Genomic DNA, 11,391 nt, shown 5'->3' with positions numbered 1-11,391 from the left:
TTTTGTTTGGCATTAATAACAGTTGTGAAAATGTTTTATCAAACAAAGGATGGTTATTATTTTTTGTTTGAAATTCCCCTTTTCGAAAAAACGTTTGTCTTTAGGATTATAATGGAAAGAGGATATAAAACATTCGCAAATTGCGGAATTATTAAAACACGACATGTTAACGTTAGAGACTTTAAAATTTTATGTTTGATCTTTTGCTAATCGACTGACTCACAAAAAAATAACTGGCAATAATACGATGGTAAAACAATATAACCATTTTAATTTTCTATTTCTTACACACATTTCGTTATGTTGTAATGGGAGTTTATCGCAACATTTTCACAACGGTGCCTCCAAATCTGTCAGCGTCACAGACCTCCACGTACCTAAAGCCACCACTCGTAGGTTTCATGGAAACGCTCTGTTTTGGTAGGTAGATGGTGTAAATGGCAAATTAAGATTTATGGTATATTAGTCAGTTTAAGATAGCCAACATGATTAATAAAATAGGTAGATACGTAGGTACCTACTTAACAATCTTGCAGACAATTTGAAACTAAATAATTACAAGATAAAAAGAACTTTTTATATACAACGTTTTTAAATTTTCTGTTGAATCATATAAACTTGACTAGCTTAAACGATCAAAAAAAATTGTACGTGATAGAAATAATACTGAAATGTCATTTTGATTTCCATAGTAACGCACGTATATAATAATAATTTAGTTGTTAGGACCCCAGACCCTTAGCAACCAATAATAGTGGTTTGAATTACGGACTTCTTCCGAAATAACTTTTCATACAAAACAGAATTAACTGAAAATGAATTCAATTCTACTTAAAGTTGGGTAAAAGTATTAAAAGAATGCATTGGCATCGTGTTCTGATATATTCTAAAAGTTTCAAATGTCTAGCTAGTCGGGAAGTTAGTTAAAAATCGATTGCAAAATTTGTACTTCATAAACAACCACCGGACGAATACGACCTAATAAAAACGTTGTAAAATAACAGGATACGGACAATCTGCTTAAGGGAGGCACTTTGGAGACGTCTCCAAGACCGACGTTGGTAATAGTACCTACCGATGATTTAAAAGGAAGCATACATGAACTACTTCCTTGTAGATTTTCCCATTATCCTGTAAAGCACATAGGTAATATCTGGTTTTTATTTGTTTAAAGATGTTAACATTTTACTTCAAATAAACTGGTAGCGTTGTACGAAGTCTAAATTTTTTCATTAAGGGGGGACATGCTCGTCGAAGGTCAAAATTGAGTTTTTATTGTATATTCAAACCATGATCCTGGACACTCCTTAAACGTTGTAGATGATCTATTTATATAATTTTGAAGCCTTATTATCCTTTATAGTTATTTTAAACATTTGATGACTGCATGAAGTATTTTTGCTACATAAAATAGTATTCTTTTAAACCTCTCGCTCTAATGTTTTAGAATATAGTCATATTTCGGTACATAACTGTGCAGTGGTGTTAAGATTTTTTACATGTATTAATTTTTAAACGTATTTATAAAACCATTAGCATAATTTATTACGAGATAATTTTTGTAAAATATTCACGATAAAAAATTATATTGATAATCTCTGTGATCCCAAATTTGACAAGAATTAGGCATTTTATTATTCAAAAAATCGGCAATATTAACACATTTCAAGATGATTCTAAAGATATTTATTATAAGCTATGTCTTTGACCATTCAAGTGTGATAAACATCTTATGAATAATGATTGCTTTATAATAATTATTGACCTAAGAATAAGGTAGTGTTTTTTTGAAATACGCCATTTCTTTTGTCATTCCCCAGTGGTTAAGCTACAACATACGGCCGTAGCCATAAATTAACAAACTTTAATTGAAGTAGGGAGTAAAATGATATTGACGCGCGTGTTTGATGTTTTTATGGCTACGGCCGTATGTTGTAGCTTAACCACTAGGGAATGACAAAAGAAATGGCGTATTTCAAAAAAACACTACCTTATTCTTAGGTCAATAATTATTATAAAGCAATCATTATTCATAAGATGTTTATCACACTTGAATGGTCAAAGACATAGCTGATAATAAATATCTTTAGAATCATCTCTAAATGTGTTAATCTTGCCGATTTTTTGAATAATAAAATGCCTAATTCTTGTCAAATTTGGGATCACAGAGATTATCAAAATAATTTTTTATCGTGAATATTTTACAAAAATTATCTCGTAATAAATTATACTAATGGTTTTATAAATGCGTTTAAAAATTAATAAATGTAAAAAATTTTAACACCACTGCACAGTTCTGTACCGAAATATGACTATATTCTAAAACATTAGAGCGAGAGGTTTAAAAGAATACTATTTTATGTAACAAAAATACTTCATGCAGTCATCAAATGTTTAAAATAACTATAAAGGACAATAAGACTTCAAAATTATATAAATAGATTATCTACAACGTTTAAGGAGTGTCCAGGATCATGGTTTGAAAATACAATAAAAACTCAATTTTGACCTTCGACGAGCATGTCCCCCCTTAAGTAAAATTTAATTATCAAAATACTTTAATGGGGTGAATGTCCAACAGATGAAAGTTGTGTTCGATACGCAACCCCTCATAAATTGTAGGGATGAACGTGTGAAGAATAATAATACATATTATTGTTAGGAATTATTTATTGACTATGTAATATTGCCATAATATTTGCTTTTACATTTATCTACATCACACGAATGTCGAAATATTTGGATTCAGTAAGTACTTATTATAGTATATGAAAAACTAACTACAAAAATATTAAAAAAAAAAAAACAATTTTTCAAAAAATGTGTCTAGAAATCTTTATTGTTATAGATTAAGAGATATTTTAAATACTTACATACTACTGCTGCGATTTCATAGCGTTTTTGTAGTGTAAAAGACGAAAGCAGGGCCCCGTATTTTTTGCAAATGAGAACTCTGCCATTCATGGTAGTATTGACTTGTGTGTCCCTAATAACTATCTTAGAAATCGGGAGCATCAGTTGTTTTTTCTCCCGAGGAGCAGAACTAACCTGCCGTTGGTGATGCCAATTGGGAGGGCAATAACTCTGTTCAACCAAATCGCTTCGGGTGTTGATATATTCCACCTACGTGAGGATGAGTATAGGTGGACGTTGTTTAATAAATTCTTAAAATAGGCTCCGCTCAGCTCATTCTGTGTGCTTCCATGCTTTATAATTTATATTTTATTTTTTTATAATTTTTTACCTCTTACTTTACTTTTCATACTGTTTTTGTGATACTGCATAATATATTTATTTCTTTTTTACACTTTTTCTTTGTTTTTAAATGTCATGTTGTGAACGTCTTAAATTTTTAATTTGTAATGTTTACGGTATGTAAAATATAAATAAATTTCAATGTGAATGTCGTCACTGCTTCTGAGAAGGTTTTTTTTTCATGAGAAATGATCCATTCATTTAACGCTTTAAACGTACCCACAACACACAACTACGGCCTCAGATGTGAAAGCTCTGCCACTACTCCACCACCAACAATTACCTGTCATAAATATGTCACGGTGTGTAATAACCAATAAGGATAATATTTTTTCTCATTTCATGATTGTCGAATTAACAGAATAAGCAGAACTGTTAGAACGCCATTTTTATTAATTTTCATTAGGATTCGGTTCCGATTCTTCAAAAGAGCAATACACTTAAGTACTTACTTAGCAATACACAAATGTGTGTTTTATTTTAATTTCATAACCCATGCTATGTTTTCTAATTATTTTTACCAGGCGGTCACCATAAATTTATTTGAACCACATTCATTAAAAAAACATTACATACAATAAAATATTATTAATTACCAACATAATAATTAGGTACTTAAGGGGGAGAGGCATAGTTTTTTTTTTGTCAAATTGAAGCTTTAAACACATTTTAATCTATCAATCCCTATCTAAATACAATGGGAAAAATAAAATATATTTTTTTATTTAAATGGCTAAAAATGGTTCGTTATTTTGTATTCCAAGTAGTCTTGAAACAAAATTGTCAATTTAAATGTTGTTTATTAAGTTTATTTGGACTCTCATACGGTTTTTTCAATTAATTGTAGTTTTATTTTAATTTTTTTCAATTTAAAAAAAAACATCAATTTTTACAAAAAATTAAATTAGGTAATTACATTTTTATTCGATTACTTAAGCGACAATGACATTGAGCTACTTTACGAGCTGCTTGTTGGCGAATTTACAATCCGCCTGTAAAGTCGCCCAGTGTCATCATCGAACAAGCTAACAAGCAGATTGTAAACAATCTACCGAGAAAAGTTGAAAGCCGGTCAACTCTACACGTTACACGCCGGCATGTGGGGCTACTGTGTCTGAGCAGTAGAGCGTAGTAGCGACCTCCCGGTAAAAAACGAACTACGTTCTGTCAAAATAGTCGCTAGCTTGTTGGCTTCACAGCCTCAGAATGGAAAGTTTTGTGTGCCATCATCACAATCGCAGTAGCTGAATCGCCCGCTTTAAAATTCGCCAACAAACAGCTCGTAAAGTAGCTCAATGTAATTGACGCATTACTGACGAATAAATGCATCAGGCGAATATGAGATCTTATCCAAAATATTTTTCTTACTTTTTAGTACCTAATTTACCCAATATTTTTTTTGTGTTTTATTATTAAACAAATATGCTTTATTAAATAATATAATGTCATTCAATATCAAATTAATAAAAAATACCAGATCTACGACATAACATGGAAGGTAGATACGTCGTAATACTCGTAATGTGGAAAAGGTTTCTGGATACTTTCATGATACGTATGTAAGCGGGGGGTATGAAACCAAATAAGTCCGGAAAAACATGTTTAATACTATTATTGAAAATATAATATGTTATTCGATTAAATATAATAAACTTTATCATGAAAAAGGGTAATTAAATATTTCAATAAAATTGTAGTATCGAGCTCTATCTAGGTATACAATATGTCTATCGATTTAAGACGCTTTACATTATAATTCATAATATTTTTACAACGTTTTTCTTAGCTCGTATTCTTATTTGTCCGGTAGTTGTTTGTCCGGTGTTTGTTTGTCCGGTACAAATCTTGCAATCGATTTTTAACTAACTTCCCGACTAGCTAAACATTTGAAACTTTTAGAATATATCAGAACACGATGCCAATGATTTTTTAATACTTTTAGCCATTTTTAAGTAGAATTGAATTCATTTTCAGTTAATTCTGTTTCGTATGAAAAGTTATTTCGACACTATTATTGGTTGCTAGGGGTCTGGGGTCCTAGCAACTAAATTATTCATATATACGTGCGTTACTATGGAAATCAATATGACATTTCAGTATTATTTCTATCAAGTACAAATTTTTTTGATCGTTTAAGCTAGCAAGTCAAGTTTATATGATTCAACAGAAAATTTTAAAACGTTGTATGCAAAAAGTTCTTTTTATCTTGTAATTATTTATTAATATGTACACATTTTGATGACAATAAAAGAAGTGTTTCAACTTTTCTTTGACTTCTGTCATATTTCCATTACGCGGTAGGCAATTTGTGGCTGGCAGCTACCCTTGGCCCGTTCCTGGATACTAATCCTTCAATCAGAGCGATAAATTACTTGCAAAATAATTTCTTATCATTTACTATGGGGGATGATTCCGAAGCTTAGGTCTAAATGACACCCCATATGTAGCTATCTGAAATATTGACAATAGCCAGTGGCGTGAACTATTAAATTATTTATGCACGTACCTACAATATTATATTTATTGACAGAAATTAATGTGGGGGATTTAGAGATTTGACGACAGCTAATGACGTTTCACAATATGAAACTGGCCGCAGAAGCTGAATGGTAGTTTTGGAAACTAGCCTGTAAGAGTTCAGGTTCAAATCCCACCTCTGTCAATATATTTTTGGATAATATACCAGAACGTATCAAACCAGTGTGATAGGTACAGATAGTTATAGGTATATGCAGGTCAAATATTTATCGCTAGACTCAAAGTGCGGAGTGTCTGAGTATGAAGTATGTACCCGCAAAACTGCAGTCGTCCCCGGTTGAAGCGACTAGAAGCTACACCCAGTGGTACATGCTACATTTTGTTATACATAATTTCGAAATGGACCCCTCCAACTATTTTTGTGTGCGTGCGCCTGAATGGATATACGAGTATCTACCTACGTCTGTAGATAAAACTCAGTCACACTCAGGGCCGCGCAAAACTCTCATGATCTCTTCCTTCATCCTTTCCATTGAATGAACGTTGAAGCAATGGCTAACAGTCAGTGACATCCCTAGACAAAATGCCGCCCTTAATACATTGGATGTTAAAGACGCGCCCGGCGCGTAACGATTAGGTAGCCATTCGATATAATTAACATGCTATTTAAATGTGGTCATTAATAATTAATTATCTAGTCAGCACAGACTTAGAATGTAATCCTCTTTCATTTTTGGTTTGGTCATTTTGGTCACATACCGAAGCCAAAAACAAAGCTCAAAATGAACCATAATAAATAAATAAATCATACAAATCATAGAATCCCCAAAATTATCGCTCCGTCTTGTGGTAACATTAATTTGACCGTCTGAGCTAGATATGTGATATAATAAAAAATCTAACACACTTATTTTTATAAAATACTCGTACATATACAATTAGATAACAATGTTAATATTTTCGTAAAATTATCAAGCGTTCCAGCTCATAAAATTTTCCATTTCTAACGCTAGCCAAAAATCTTTAAATTGACACACATACACCATCTACTGAAAATTAAAGAGTTTCCATGAAACCTAGGTACTCTCAAACAACGGTCGTTTTGTGTACGTGGAAATCTATGGCACTGACAGATCTGAAGGCAACCTTGTTTTAAAATATCTGGTAAAAGTCTGTTTACTGGAAACCAGGCGGGAACAGCGGTAATTTTCATAATCAATTTAGGCAAAATTCATGAATTCAAGAATAATTATTCGGCTATTTCCAAAATTTGTTTGCCGCTTGCTTCCACTAAGCAGACAAGAACCAAAAATCTTTATGAGATAAACCATTATAATAGATTCGATATTTCTAAACAAAGATGTCGTCGCTTTATAATGAAGCGACCGCACCCGTCTGCTTCATAGAAACCCTCCATTGTTCTCAAAAAATATTGTAATAGTTGTATTTGTTTTTTCATTCGCAGTCATTTAAATTAATATGCCACCCCTATGCAACGCATGACTTGCCTACCCCTTCGAGACGTCACTGTTAACAGTAAATAATCTCTGCAAACATAATATCCATTGCGATACTTACTTCTCTTCACTTGAAAATTTGGAGCTACCTAAATTATCAAAATGTGTTGTAAAGTTTCGTTTAACTTTAGTCAGAAAATGTAAATTTTGGTGATTCAAACCTTCGGTAGTTATGAATAAAAGATTTAATAAAGCGGTTATAATGCATTTGTATTTGACATAACAAGTGTATAAATCAAGCTATTAAGTCAATAAACCACCCCTAACTAAGTCTGTGAGCCTTTTTTAGTGTGATGAGTTTATGCAAGCCAATAATAGTTACCTACAGTCCTACTAACTTATCTGAAGAACGGTTAAAAATGAAACTACGAACTACCATATGGATGCCATATTGAAAACGTCATCAAAATGTCAGATTCTGTCCAGTTGCGAGTCTTGATTGGGTAGTTTTCTAATGTTTCTCCCCCAGCAATTCTTCAGATAAGTTTGTTGGTCAGTACTCTGCTTATCGACGATGGTGGGAAGCAGTGACGTCCCGTGGGGTAGGCACGCCACGCGTTGCTTAAGGGTGGCACATTTTTATAAAGGGCGGCAAAAATGAAGGAAATAACACGAATTTTATAACTTTTGAGAGTAGTGGCGGTTTTCCATGAAACAAACGATACGGTCGGTTCGTTAGAAAGTACCGATATCTTAGTTTAAAAAATAATGGAAGCATTAAAAATCCCGGTAACCTATCTTATTATTCCTATTTTGTATTGAAATCAGGGCTCGAAATGGACCGGAGCCGGTTCATAAAATCCCCAAAATTATCGCCCGGTCTTGTGAAAATATTAATTTGACCGTCTGAGCCAGATATGTTATATAATAAAAAAAAATCTAACAAGACTTATTTTTATAAAATACACATAATCAGATAACTATTACCTTAATATTAAAATATTAACATTTTCGTAAAATTATCGAACGCTCCGGTTCGTAAAATTTTCCATTTTGAGCTATAAGTAGGTACCTAAATGCGATTATAATAATGTTTTTCTAATGAGCAAGGTATTTGATTTGTTTTGTAGTTATAAGTTACTTAATTATTATAGGTATGTACCTAATTTCAATAAATAATATTGTTTGCCTTTTTTTAAATTGGTTAGTATAAATATCTGTAAATAGCATTGCATATTATTTACTAGTTTACAATGTCCATCTGAAGCGGACGAAACCGGTCCAGAATAATATAAAAAAGTGGAATAACTGCACTTTTATTCCACTAATTATTAGATAGTAGATACTAAATATTTATTTAATTACTATTACAACGCATTTCCACCATGAATAAAATTTTAATTACACCATAAAGGAACACAATCGATAATTAATCTGGACAAGACATTTCCTGAATAATTAAATTAACTAAATATTTTGGTAATGGTTTTCAGCTACCCAATATAATAAACAAGTATGTGCCGAACCCTTAAATTGTTTGTAATTATTAAGTATGATAATTCCTTTTTTTGGAAATCAACGTATTTTTGTAATATTATCTAGGTAGTAGGTATTTAGGTAGGTAGGTATGTGTGCCAATAAAGTCCTTGCGGGTGTGTTTTTTTCATGACAAGTGTGTAAAGCAGTGAGCCAGATGTACAAGTACCAAATTGCATAATACCCAGCTTCCTATAATATAGGTACAGCCTCGGAATTAAATTTGTTAGCATTAAACGCCAACTGACTGTCTACTAACTTACTGAGGATTATGCATACCTAGGAGTTTTCATATTAGATTTATTATGTAGGTACATTACAATATAATATTATTAGGTACCAATTTACAATTCTTATCGGCATGTAGCAGAATATCGTAATAAATCAAATCATTAAAAACATGAAAATTGAAACATTCCAAATAGGTATCTCATAGGCCAATAATTACATAAATATTCTATAGTCAAAAATAATAATAATTGTGTAGATATTATTCGACATAAAAGTCATCCATCTTTTTTTCTTTAACGGCCCACATCCTCAGCGTAGGTCAAAATGGAGTTTTTATGGTATTTTCAGAGCATAACCCTGGACATTCCTTAAACGTTGTAGATAGTATATTTATATAATTTTGAAGCCTTATTATCCTTTATATTTATTTTATACATTTTATGACTGCATAAAGTATTTTTATTACATAAAATAGTATTCTTTTAAACGTCTCGCTCTAATATTTTAGAATATAGTCATATTTCAGTACGTCTATGTGAAGTGGTGTTAAGATTTTTTAGGTTTATTAATTTTTAAACGCATTTAAAAAATAATTAGTAAAATTAATCTTAACATTATATAGTGACATATTTACGATTAAAAATTATATTTTATAATCTATTTGTTAACAATAATTAAAATTTTGTACGTTCCTTAGTTTCCATTATTGTATTTGCAATTTCCGACGACGGTCTTTTATCTTTCTATCACAACTTTTGAGCATTTTATCAGTTTTTACCATCTGTTCAACTCTAACAAATCCAAAAATAGTTACTCGTCACTCTCCCAATTTCACTTATACACAAGTTTGTTTAACTCATTATTAGTGACATCAAAATCAGCCCCGTTTCTACGTATTGTTGCGAACTAGGGTGTGGTAATTGTGCCGTAGTTGAACTGCAGTTGTGAGGTATTTGTGCGGAAGTTGTGCGAAAGTTGTGCGGTAGTTGCGCAGAAGGTGTGCGGAAGTTGTGCGGTAGTTCTGTGGAAGTTGTGCGGTAGTTTTGTGGTAGTTGTGCGGTGGTATTCAGAAAAATAAATGTTTTTGTAAAAAAAAATTAACAAAAAAAATAGGAACACACATAATATCATTCAATACTTTTCATAATGTGATTATCTTAGTTCTAAATTTTAACATGGTGTATCTTTATTAATAATATTATATTCCAGGAAATAATATCACTATTTCTTCTTTATACAGACCAGTGACGTACCTAACTAAAATAATATAGCCCCATATCTATGCAAAAAATACGCAGGCTTTGCGTTATTAGAATGGTGTAAGAGTCTTGTGGCAGTGCAGGCAACTCATTTATGTGTCGGTATCGTTACTTTCAAATGACACTAACTGACCAACACTATTCCAAAGTGATTTCGCCGTGGTCACAATGCTAGAAGAATTTTGTCCTTCCTCTATTCTTGCAATAAAGGAGGTAAGTGTAGATCGCGCAGCTAGAATTGGTGCGACACATATACGAAAGATTGTGTGTACATATTGGTTAATTTCTGAAGAATATAGTATTCTTTTACAGGCTGTTCCTTTTTTTAATGCGTCTGTGTGAGTATTCGGCCACCGCAACTCTGGTTGCGCGATCTATACGTCGCTGACCCTCATCTAATAATACGTTCAAATTGTATTGTGTTTTAATTATGTTAAAGGGGTTTTAATCGTTTAAACAACTGCTGGATCTTTGATAATATTATTAATAACGATATATATGATAAAATAATACAAAGATAGGTAGGTAAGTACATTATAACCAGGGCTCGAAATGGACCGGAGCGCACCGGAGCACCGTTCCGGTTCGTGACATCGGTAAAATTATCGCTCCGTCTCGTAGAAAAAAATATTTTGACCGTCTGAGCCAGATATGCCATATTATAATAGAAAATCTAACACATTTATTTTCATAAAATACACATAAAATGTGATAACGATGTAAATATCTTCAGAATACTGTCGAGCGCTCCGGTACGTAAACTTTTCCATTTCGAGCGCTGATTATAACACTATCCCTGGACTACATAATAATTGTGTAATATTTACTAAGAAATATTGGTATACAAGATCTGCTAAATAATTTTATTGATTAAATGATTAGAGAAATTTATCTTATCGATAAAATCAAAAAGATTCAATTATCGATGATGAATTTTAGGGAAAAATATTTATGCGGGTATAAAAGACATTGCACTGTGCCTTTAGGTCGGTTCGGACCGGTCGAGTGATTTAGTGAATTAGTAACAGAAAAGTGTCCGAACCTTAGTGCTCAGCCGTAGTAGTTTGGCGGGCGCGGCGCGGCGGCGTCTTGTGAGACTCAAACGTATAACCGTGTGTGAAATTTTCGTAGGCAATGTCTTTTTTGGGGAATAATACACACGGTTATACTTTTGA

Source organism: Rhyacophila brunnea, unplaced genomic scaffold (genome assembly GCF_057557595.1).
Source record: "Rhyacophila brunnea isolate RB1 unplaced genomic scaffold, BYU_Rbru_1.0 scaffold_16, whole genome shotgun sequence".
NCBI classification, from domain to species: Eukaryota; Metazoa; Arthropoda; class Insecta; order Trichoptera; family Rhyacophilidae; genus Rhyacophila; species Rhyacophila brunnea.
This window is presented reverse-complemented; position numbering follows the sequence as displayed.